Here is an 11,702-nt window from a genome sequence, read left to right as displayed (position 1 = left end):
TCATACCAAATCCATACTTAGGAAGGCACAGAAAAAAAATTTGTGTGTAGATTTAGGGTTGGATTAAGGTTTGCTTTTAGTTCTGAAACAAGAATTTTGAGAGAGAATTTTTCAATTGAAAATTTGTCCTCACTCTTATTCACATAACAAGTTGTCCCCCTTACAACAAACCACAGCGTTTGGAAGGCATTACTGTGAAAGGTCACTGGACTTTTAAAAAACAAGAACAATCTTCCTCTTTGTGCACTGTTCTTGTCACATAACTGTCACCTAGGCATGTGTAGGTGGGATATTTCCAAGTCCACTGACTTTTCCAGGCCATTAGATGCTTGATTCTAATTGCCTTTTGAAAACACTACTGTACATTTTATGTATATTTCAATCAGATTTGAGGTGGCAATACAAAGAACAGGGAAGAGGCAACTTAACATACAAAAAATAAAAACTGAGAAATGTAGGTTTCCAAAGAATGCCAGGGCCAAAATAAGAGCTTCCAGAGAACACATTTGACACTCACATGGCATCTAATTTGCTACTGGGCATGGAACATAGTTGTATCATAGAATCATATAAAGTATGGGTTGGAAGGGACCTCAGGACATCATCCAGTCCAGTCCCCACCATCCCCAACTAGATCATCCCAGCCAAGGCTTTGTCTAGCCATGTCTTAAAAACCTCCAAGGATGGAGAGGCCACAACCTCTGAGTAACCTGTTCCAGTGTTTTACTAGGCTTCTAGTGAGAAAAGTTCTTCCTAATATCTAACCTAAACTTCACTTGCTGCAATTTGAGATGGTTGCTCCTTGTTCTGTCATCTTCCACCACTGAGAACAGTCTAGCTCCATCTTCTTTCAACCCCCCTTCAGATAGTTGGAGGTTGCGATTAAATCCCCTCTGTCTTCTCTTCTCTAGACTAAATAAGCCCAGTTCTCTCAGCCTCTTCTCATAAGTCACGTTTCCCAGCCCCCTCACCCTTTTCATTGCCTTATAGAAGGAAATAAGTAAAGGGTTCTGGATTGATGGGAGAGAAAAATTCAGCCAGGACAACAGAATGAGGGCAAAGGCGTGCTTCAGATTCTGTTGTGGCAAGTGAAGAACACCCCTATTTGGCTAGAAGCTTGTAGAGACCATAGCTGAGTGAAAGGAAAAGATGTGGAAAAGATCTGGAGAGCTTCGGAGATTTGGGCAGTCCCTGCCCCCTGAAATTTCCAAAACACCCAAGTGACTTAGGAACCTATATTTCATCAGCTTTCCATCAGACACCAGTTCCTCAATCAACATGGATCCTTTAAAGATTTAAAGATTTTCTCTTGTCCTTTAAACATTTCTTCCACTATGAAGTCATTTCCTTAGTGCTTAGATGTTTGGGAAATCAGAGTAATGCCTGTTTGCTTCTGGCACATGCGTAAAAGAATTGATAGTGAATATCAACAGTATATCTTGGATTTCACACTGTTAGTTAAATAGACTTCTGGAAGCCACAGTCTCAGATAAATCCAGCTACATAAATATGTGCTGATGTTTATAGCTGCTGGTGGGATTATAAATAGAATATATAATAGGAGGGGGTGTATTAAGTGTTCATTTTTATGATTCAAGGATGACCACTTGTGAGTAGGAGAGATTTAGAGTCAATATGAAGCCTGAAGCATTCTCTGCAGTTCACTGGATACAAGCCTTTTTTTCATTCCCAGTATAGACATTTCTATTAGCATGAATCAGAAAATCAAATAACTGGAAAGGGCCTGCAAGATCATTAAGTTTGGTCCCCTGCCATGGGCAGGAAGTTATTGGACTCAAACAAGCTCAAAGTGCTTGTCCAGCCTCATCTTGAACACCTCCAAAAATGGCAACTGCACTGCCTCTGATGGAAGCGTGGTAATCCTTACAGAAAAAAGTTTTTTTTCTTATGTCCAGCCTAAATTTTCCCTCTATTAGTTTGTGCCCATTGGTCCTCATCCTCCCTTGAGGTATCTACCTAAAGAGTTGCTCCCTTAGATTTGATGCTCACCCCTAACATACTTGTAGGCAGCTATCAAGTCACTTCTCAGCCTTCTCTTACTCAGATGGAAGAAGCCCAATTCCCAGAGTCTCTCCTCAAAGGGCCTATCCTCCAGGTCCCTAATTGTAAGAGTGGCCCTTCTTTATACCCTCTTCTTTATATCTACATCCTTCCTGAAGTGTGGTGCCCAGAACTAGACAGTACTCCAGCTGTGGCCTCACCAATGCGGAGTAGAGAGGGAGAAGTACTTCCTTGGTAAATCAGACAACTATGATTGATATTTACATCAATTAGAGAGAGAAACAACCTGTAGTCTCATCAGGCACATCCAAACGAGTGTGTATGTGCAGTTTATGGTGCCTCAAAGCTGTCTGAGGTGCCACAAATGGCACATGTGCACCCATTCACCACACTGCTAATTTGCAGTGTGTTGCCAAAAATTAACACTAGGAGATCCCAGTGTTAAAAAAAATAAAACACATAAAAAGCGGTGTGGTACACACAGTGTGTAATGCCAGAAATGGAGCCTAGCCATCCAGAGCCAGAATGACACCACTGGGACCTCAGGTAAGGGAGACAATCCTACCCAACCCAGGATAATTTGTTATGCACCAGAGCGCATTTGCAGGGGTGTGCCCTGGGGCACAAAGCAGTGGTGCAAATGTGCTGCTGCTATTCGTGCCACAGGAAACACACGCCCCTGCCCATGTGCATTCGTCTGGACGGGCCCATCTAGTCCAGTGTTTTTTCACTTTTTCCACACCATAACTCCAGATAATAATAGAAACCTCCCTCACTGAGCAATAATGGATTTAGGATATTGCTCTGATTTAGCATAAGGAAAGGGAGAGAGGTCATGAGAACTGGAGAATTGAGGGCTTAATTGCTCAACAGCTAGGTGGGTAGGAAGCTGGCTGCAGGGTAGGACCCAGAGATTCTAATGAACAGTTCTGTGTCATCCTGGTGAGAAGTGGCCAGTAGAGCTGTGCAAAACAGCTTTGAAATGAAACAAGGGCACTCAAAACATTTAGAAAGTTCCCAAAAGTTTTGAGTTTCAAAGCCAAGCTTACTTGGCTTCAGCGCTTGTCCAGCCGCAGCAGCAGCTTCCTGTCATCCAGCGCAGATCCAGGGGCTGTACCCCCCTGTGAGGATTCTAGCACAGCCCCCAGTCACCCCAGGGGTGCAGGCCCCTGGCTCTGCATGCCAGATGACAGCATACTGTCACTGCTGGCTGGGGCCAGCAGCAGCACCAATCTTCCCGGTGCTTGGCACAAGCTGTGCCCAGTGCCAGTCCCAGCCAGCAGAAGCAGCCTCCTGTTATCCAGCAGGCAGATAGGGGGCCTGTCCACACCCCCTGGAGGGCTGCAGGAACTATGCCAGACTCCTTCTGGGGGTGTGGGCCCCTGTAATGGGGGCATGCTGGGGGCTGATCTAATTGTGGCCCGCCCACCTGTTCCTGAGCTAACCACCCGCATTCTCGCCCACCACGCCTTGTTGTTAATTAATTAGTTAACAATATAATTAAGCAGGATGCTTCCCACTTCCTGCCCTGATACCAGGGGACGCTATCTGCAGCTCCTATCCTCCCCTATACCGCAGCCCAAGGCTCGCAGATGGCATCGTGATAGTCTCACTATCACTGGGCCCCAGAATCCTACTACTGAACCCCACCTGGATTCCTCCCCTCAGGCGGACTCTTCCACCATCATACTGGGCAACATAGCTCCCTGAGCTGATCCCTCTTCTGGTGTGATCCCCCACCGGGATCTTTGGCTCACTAGCCCTGGCCTACCTCCAGGCCAGTTGGAGCCCCAGGCCCTCAGTTCTTGGGCATTCCTCATGGTGGGCCCCTGGCCCTTCTGGTCCTGGCGCCAGCATGGGCTAGTCAGGGCAAGTTCAGACAGGCCTGAGTCTATGGCCGTTACTCTTTCACCATGTGGTCCACCTTCCCAACCCTTCAGCAAAGGAGTAACCCACCCAGTTGTGGGGGCTAGGGGTTAAGGTGCCCCAACCCACCTTTCACCAGGGTGGTAACTGGCCTGGCATTTCCTGGGGGCTCCTGCACCACTGAGAGCCCCACTAGGCCACCCACTCCTGGCAGGGTGCAGTTTTAGGTCATACCCAGAATCAGGAGCCTCCTTACCATCCCCTACAGCTCCTCCCTTACCTCCAGATAATATCAGCAGCCCTGGAGCCAGGCAACATCATTGCCAGGTCCCCAGCAGCAGAACTGCCTTGTTTATATGGGCAGCCCCAGTTCCAAAATGGCAGCCCTAATCAGGCACCTGGTGGCTGCCAGCTCTAGGCCCTTACAGTGGCAGGCACACACAGAGCCCTGCCACAGCCCCCAATCTGCCTGCTGGATCACAGAAGGCTGGTTCTGCCACCTGGGGCCAGCAGCAGCATCAGTCTTCCTGGTGCTTGGCATGGGCTGGACCCAGCATTGGTCCCTGCCAGAAGCAGCAGCCTCCTGTCATCTGGCAGGCAGATCAGGGGCTCGCACCCCTGAGAGGAGTCCGGCACAGCCCCACAGTCCTCCTGGCGGTGTGAGCCCCCAGATCTGTGGGCCAGATGACAGGAGGATGCCGCTGCCACCAAATGACAGGAGTTTTGTTTGTCAACACCTTGAGGCGCAGTTTCCCAGAAACCTGTATACCTATCTCCTTGTAACTTGGCAAGCGTCATGCCCTCAAAAGGGGCTACCAGCTCTGCAAGTTTCATCCAAATCAGGCAGGACATGACAAAGTTGTAGGCATTTTCATGATTCCCCATTATAGCCTATGGGCAAAACATTGAAACAGTGAAACAGTTTCAACGAAACAAAACAGAACAGTGCTTTCATAATGAAATGAAACTTGAAATGGAATGCTGTTCCGTTGAAACGGAAGTTGAAGTGGAACAGTGATGTTTTGCATAGCCCTAGTAGCCAGAGATGTCGCTCAGTGGTCTGTGCTTGGTCCAGAGCTTTTCAACACCTTTATCAATGATTTGGATGTGGGGGTGAAGAGCTCACTGGCCACATTCGCGGACAACACGAAGTTATGGGGGACTGTGGTTACGCTTGAAAACAGGCTGCAGATACAGGTGGACCTAAACAGGCTGGCAAGTTGGGCAGATCAGAACCAGATGAAGTTCATTATTGAGAAATGTAAAGTGCTCCATCTGAGGACGAACAATCCCCAACATGCCTACTGGCATGGTGCCAAACTGACTAGCACTGCGACTGAAAAGGACTTTGGGGTGATAATAGACTATAGTATGAACATGAGCCAGCAGTGCAATACTGTAGCCAGCACGGCAAACCGTACTCTGGCATACATCAAACTGGTGCATCTCAAGCAAAACAAAGGGAGTGATTCTTCCGCTTTACGCAGCATTGGTGAGACTGCAGCTGGAGTACTGTGTCCAGTTCTGGGTGCCACACTTCAACAAGGATGTGGGAAATCTTGAGAGTCCAGAGAAGGGCCACCCATATGATCAGACTTGCAAGGCAAGCCACACAAGGAAAGGCTGAGGGACTTTGATCCCTTCAGCCTTAAAAAGAGAAGGCTGCAAGGGCACTACCACTGTATCGGGGGAATACATCAAGGGCTCAGCGAACAATTGTTCACCAGGGTACTCTTGGAGTAATGGCCACAAACTGCTGGAAGACCATTTCAGGCTTAACACTATGAAAAGCTCCTTCACAGTCAGGGTGTCCAGATTGTGGAATAGACTTCCTCCAGAGGTGGTGTGATGACCTACCCTGGAAATCTTCAAAAGCAGACTAGACGGTCACCTTGCTGGGGTCACCTGACCCCAGTTGTCTTTCCTGCCTTGTGCCGGGGGCTGGCCCTGATGATTATGCGAGGTTCTTTGCAGCCCCTTACAGTCTATGAATCTATGACCTCTAATTTTCTCTGCCACCTAGAAATATAGGATCACTTTCTGAGGTTTCAGTAAATAGATACAGATAAAATTCTGTCCTAGCAGGAAGAGGGGAAGAAATAAAAGATAGGAATTTTAAATAATTTTTATTTAAAAATAGAAAATCATCTGCTAGTCTGGCCACTGCACTGGGGGAGGGGGGGAGGAGTGGTGGAGGGAGGGTGTGAATCTGTTTTTTATGGCCCCCCACAAGCCAATTAGACAAGCTTTTCATCACGGGGATCAAATCTGTATACTGAAAAAAAGTCATGGCAGAAGTCCTTGCATTTCTACCCCCATTTAACACAACCCCAGATATGTGTTGCATAAGGATGCAAACAAATTGCTATTCAGATGCCTAAACAGCTATTTGCAGACAGCACTTTGCCAGCTGGCACATATGGAAGTAGTATATGTGTTCAGATTTAATGGATCTTACTGGCGCAGGCCTTGGGCATCCCATATACAAATGTCAGACTCGCTCTGGAGCATTATAAGCCAGAACCTTCCCCCCACCCCAAATAAAGATACCACCCCCACAACCATGCAACAGCTCATGCAAAGCCGCCCCAAAGTGCCCTGCCTGTGCACCCTCAGCACCTCCAGGTTCACTGCAACTACATAGGAGATATTTCTTTCCAGCAAGAGAAAGTCACTGGTCCCCAGCGCTCTTGATTCTCTTGAACCAGGGGCCCTTGGCAGGAAAGTGCCGCAGGGAGGAGCACTGGGGCTGGCATGTGCCAGGAGCCAAGGGGAGGCAGCTCTGGCCAGGTGGCACCACCAGTAAGGACTGGCCTCCTGGAAACAGGGTGGGAAGGGGGGAGAAGAGCCCGGCCCTGCGTGGGGACAGGGGCTCATTCCCCTGCTTCAAGGAGGCAGAAGGGGGCAAGCTGCCTCGCCAGGCCAAGAGGAGGCTCCGGCCCCGCTGCTGCCCCCGACAGACAGGCAGAGGGGAGGCGGCCGCGGGCCCCAGGGGGGAGCAACCCGTGCCCGCGGCGAGAGTGCTCGCCTCAGGGGCCGGGGCCGGGGCCGGGGGCGTGCGCGGTGGCGGTGGCGGGAGCGGCCGCGCGGTGCCCCAGCCCCGGCTGGCAGCAGAGCCCGCCCCGCGCCGCCCCCCGCCACCGCCGCAGCAGCAGACACGGGCGGCAACGGCAGCGGCAGCGGCAGCCCCGCCGGGCGCATCGCGCTGGGCTCGGCCCCCGGTCCCTCCCGCCTCGGCTCTGCCTGCAGCCGGCCCAGCGCCGCCCGCCATGAGCTCCCCTGCAAGGTCAGCGCTGCGGCAGCGGCCCCCGGCTCAAGGTGAGCGGCCCCGCACCCCGGCCCGGCCCGCGGCGATGGGGCGCGGGAGGGCGTGTCCGCGTCTGTCTACCTGTGTGTCCGCCTCGGTGTCCGTGTGTGTGTGACTTGTGTGTGCCCCTCTCTCTGTGTCCCTGTGTGTTCATGTGAGTGCATATGTGTGTCGGTGTCTGTGTGAGTATATCCGTGTATATCTGTCTGTTGCTGTTTCTGTGTGTCTCTCTGTGTATGTCCCCGTGTGTGTGTCTGTGTCTCTGTGTGTCCGTGTCTGCATGTGTACATGTGTGTGTGTTGCCGGCTGTGTGTGTCCCTGTCTCTGCGCGGCCCAAGGTGATTGCTGTGCATTGCTCACTGGCTGGATGCAGCCCTGGAGGCAGCGAGCCACCCTCCCCTTTGCTCCAGTGCAGCACTGCTCGGGGTCCTGTCCCAAAGCAATGAGCACTGGTTTCTCAAGTCCCCCCACCCGGGCACTTCTCCCACCCTCCTGCTGGGGGTCTGGGACTTGCTGAGGAGGAAGTAGAGCGGGCAGGTGAGCCCAGTGCCTGGATCCACCACGCACGGACACTGCCCCTGAGAGAGGGCGCTGCTGCTGTTGTTGCCTGTGTGACTCTGAATGCCTGTCCAGGACCTGTCTGCTGGCAAGGGCTGGCCTTAGCCAGGTAGGAGGATGGCAGCTGATGAGGTGAACCTGGGTTCGCCAAAGCCTGTGTTCCCTCTGTTTCTCTCTCTCTCCTTTTGTTAGTCTGTCAAGGTGTGTATTTATCCTGACTTCCAAGTAGGAGGAGGCATCGATAAGGAGCTGGGCCTCTCCGTGCACTTGGGAAGGATAAATGTGGCACTCACGCCTTCCCCAGATGAAACTCTCCTTGAAGTCATGGGCGACTTCATTCCCTGTTTGTTTAGACAAGCGGGAAAAGGAGGGCAGAATTCTCTTTTCAGGCACTTCAGGAGGAGTTTTGCCTGAGTAAGGGCTGGCACAAGCCATCTGTTCTTTCCATTCACAATTTTTTTTTGTTTTTCAAACAATCATTGCTCCATAGTGAATCCGGGCAGATGGATCCATGTGAGTCATGAAAAGATAATTGCTCGATTGTGTCTTGATCCCATCATTTTTTATTATTATTATTATTTGCTTCTGTGGTTTGCCTCTACCAGTACATTTTTACATTCTGGAAGGTATGGTCATCCCCCCGCCCTTCCCCCCACTGCAGTGAAATAAAACAGAATGTGTTTAATAAAAGCAGAAAGAGGAAAACAATGTGCTGTATTTCCATCTGCAAAAGACGGGAGTTTGAATGGTAAGGCCAGTTTGTGGTTTTGCTGCAGTATTGCTTTGCTTTCCAGCGATGAAGAGTAATTACCATAGCAACGTCACTGTCACACTGTATAAATACTTGCCCTGATACAGGTGAACTAAAACAAAACAACTTTCCACATGAGCTTTACCACAGAAGAGGCATTCTAGTAATGTTTTGTTTGGTTTTTTAAGTGCAAAATCATTGGGGTGTTTTGCCCAGATTCTTGTTTTTAAAGTAAAGGTTGGGTGAAATGAGAGAAGTATGTGGCCTCAAAAATCCAGCCTAGAACAGGATAGAAAGAAGCCAATGAGAAATTATTTTCTGTCCCTTCACTTTCCTCCCTGCCCCCTCCCAGCTATGTCTCTTGGGACATATTTATTTGTGAATAAAAATACATATGTTGAATTATTGCCATACCCTTGCCCTGGTATTTCTGAAATCAAAAGAGGTTCCCAAACTGCATGCTCAGTGGTGGTCCACTGAGAGTTGGCTTGTCATATGATATGTGTCCTCTCAGTTTCCAGCTGGTAAATTGCATTAAAAGAGACTAAAAATATGTAAATACTCTCCTAATGCTATTTCCCCCTGAAAGCCTGAACTGTAGTTGCCCAGTGGCTGTCATATAATTGCCAGTGGAAAGGGAGGTTTTGCTCATGAAGGAATCCAAAAGGTATCCAGGTATCCAGAAGATGGTATTGGTAATGAGAGGTGGTCCATCCTATAAAAAAAACTGAGAACCCTGGCTTTGAGCATTTTGACCCTTCCATACTTTCAAGTTCATATACATCTCTTGAGATCCTACTTCTATTTCCACTGAAGTCAGTGGTTATACTCCACTTGATTTCACTAGAGATAAAGTACAAATTGTCCATAAGTAAAGCTACATTTTTATCTCTTTTTTGTACATCTTCTGCCTTTCCTTCCTAAGATAAGAAATAATAATAATAACAAACTCAACAAAGGATTTTACAGATCTTTTTAAGAAATAGTTATGACAATATAGTGTGAGCATACCAAAAGCTACAAAATACTAGATTTTTGTATCAATTTAACAAATTGTGATTCAGCTTGATCCTACTGCTACGTCCTTAATGGTGTCAGTATCCCAACTAACTTTCAAACTTTTTGGGGGTGGAGGGTATGTCATACCTTTGACTGTACTATAAGGATTACTTTACACAGGCATCCCTCTTAATCTAATGACAGTAATGAGGAACTTACCACACTTCTCAGTTAAGTGGCAATAATTATTAATTGTCCTCATTATTAAAAACGTTTATCTTGCTATTTTTCTAACTCAGACTTTTCAAGCCACTGAGCTTAGAATAGCTTTGTCAGTCAGACTAAATAAACATTTAAGATTGGATATTTTCTCTCTGTGCAAGTTCTCAACCTCATCCTTGAAAACATATATAAATCAGGCTCCTTTAGTTTTTCACCAAAAGTAAAACTTTCCAAAATACAAATCATTTTGTAGTTCCTCCCAGCATACTCTACAACTTATTCATATCCTTTAAAGTGTGGACAACAGAACTGAATGCACTGCAGTAACATTTTCACTTACATCTTTTACAGAGTTGAGAACATTTTCCTAGTGCTGCTTAGCATTCCTGTGTTTGTGCACCCAAGGATTGTTAAGTTTTGTTTGTTTGTTTTTGTAACACACTGGGTACCTCTACAGAGATATTTACTGTGGTGGGCTAATTAGCTCTACAGTAAAGTGTCAGTGTCTACACATGTGGTTCTATTAGACCAACCTAACCTAATTAACTCTACCATAGGATAGTACTGCCCAGCACAAGTACTGTCTCATGGCAGAGTTATTTATTCCATTGCAGCACAGGTGTAGACACTGACCAGAGCTGGCTGGATGGGGCATGAGGGTGCTCCAATGCAGGGATGCCTACCATCTAGCCCTGTACTGGAGCACCCTCCTGCCCCAGCCAGCCCCCTGCAGCGTGTTAAGCCAGAGTTGAGCAGCCCTAGGCTAGCAGACTGACCCTCACCCACACCCCTGCAAGGTGAGGTTGTTCCGTCCCAGCTCAACGTGCTGCAGTCCTGGGTGCACGTGGAAACACTGTGCCTGGGTGTGTGTGTGTGTGAACTGTGCCAGAGCTTATTGCGTGGAATTAATTTCATGTGTCAGTTCACCACTGAGAGTTAACATTCAGGTTATTGTCTATAAGGATCTCTAAATCATTTGCAGAGTGGGTCCTTTCCAGAATACAGTCTACCATTCTGTAATGTGACTTGCATTTGTTCTATCCTATTAAAACAATCTTTTTCTCCATATCTCTTGGGGTCTTTATAATGGGGCACCACCATTTCCTTCTCCAGAAGTCAGATGGAGTCTGCTAGTAATTTTTTTTCCAAACCAGCAGTGTCCTCTTCTTTTTGTAGTATTTCTTTCATAAGAGATTTAATTCACCTGCAAGCTATGACTACAAATAATTTATCTGGAGATGAACCTGTACCTGGATAATGTGGGCTGAGTATTGTCAATGTGCACCACAGAACATTGGCTGCATAACTGATTTCACCCATATGTACCTAAGTGTTGATCTGGTTCTTACCTACCACAGAAGAGCTTTGCTCTTTTCATGCCAAGTGCTATAATTTCATGCTCTGTTCAGAGAAAATTTTTGTACAGGCAACCCTCACTTAGTGCTCTTAATTGGTTCCAGAAAAACTGAGCATTAAGTAGAACTGTGCTAAGCGAATCCCATTTCCCCATAGAAGTGAATGTAAGTAGAGATTAATTGGTTACTGCCTGCCCTGCCACTGCCTCTCCCCACTCCCCTGGCCACCTGCTGGCACTCCAGCCCCACATACTAGCTCCGGTCTGTGCTCCTGCTACCCTGCTCTGGGCCCCCACTGATCCTGGCCCTGGGCACTGGCATGGGTCCCGCACTCATGCCTGGCCCCCCATTGCTGCTTCTCACTACTGCTTCTCTCCCCACCCCCCTCTCCTACCCACGAGCCTTTCTGGCCCCACTTGCCAGCCCGGGCACTGGTACTACTGCTGCCCCCCCCCCCGCTGCCGGGCACCAATGTGGGCCCCATGCTCCTGCAGCCGTGCTCTGGGCCCTGGCCCCGGGCAGCAGTGCAGGCCCCGTGCTACTTGCCTCTGTTGCCACTGCTTCTCCCCACCCCCCTGTCTGCTCCAGCCCAGGCACCAGTGCTCCTACCGCCCTGCTCTGA

The 11,702-nt window shown here is 48.6% G+C and overlaps 1 protein-coding gene across 1 annotated transcript in view; it reads left to right on the top strand.

The window, feature by feature from the left end:
* The first annotated feature begins 6,969 nt into the window (after window positions 1–6,969).
* The window catches only part of GPRIN3 (GPRIN family member 3), an 89,239-nt gene continuing 84,506 nt past the window's right edge, over window positions 6,970–11,702 (top strand). The window contains exon 1 of the mRNA XM_090037069.1: window positions 6,970–7,206. The gene's annotated coding sequence lies outside the window, so the exon portion shown is untranslated. The remainder of the gene's footprint in view (window positions 7,207–11,702) is intronic.

The sequence above is a fragment of the Crocodylus siamensis genome, chromosome 2 (assembly GCF_052110815.1).
Source record: "Crocodylus siamensis isolate JL-2025a chromosome 2, ASM5211081v1, whole genome shotgun sequence".
Taxonomy (NCBI): domain Eukaryota; kingdom Metazoa; phylum Chordata; order Crocodylia; family Crocodylidae; genus Crocodylus; species Crocodylus siamensis.
The sequence above is the reverse complement of the archived record's forward strand: the minus strand, read 5'-3'. Positions and strand labels throughout refer to the sequence as shown.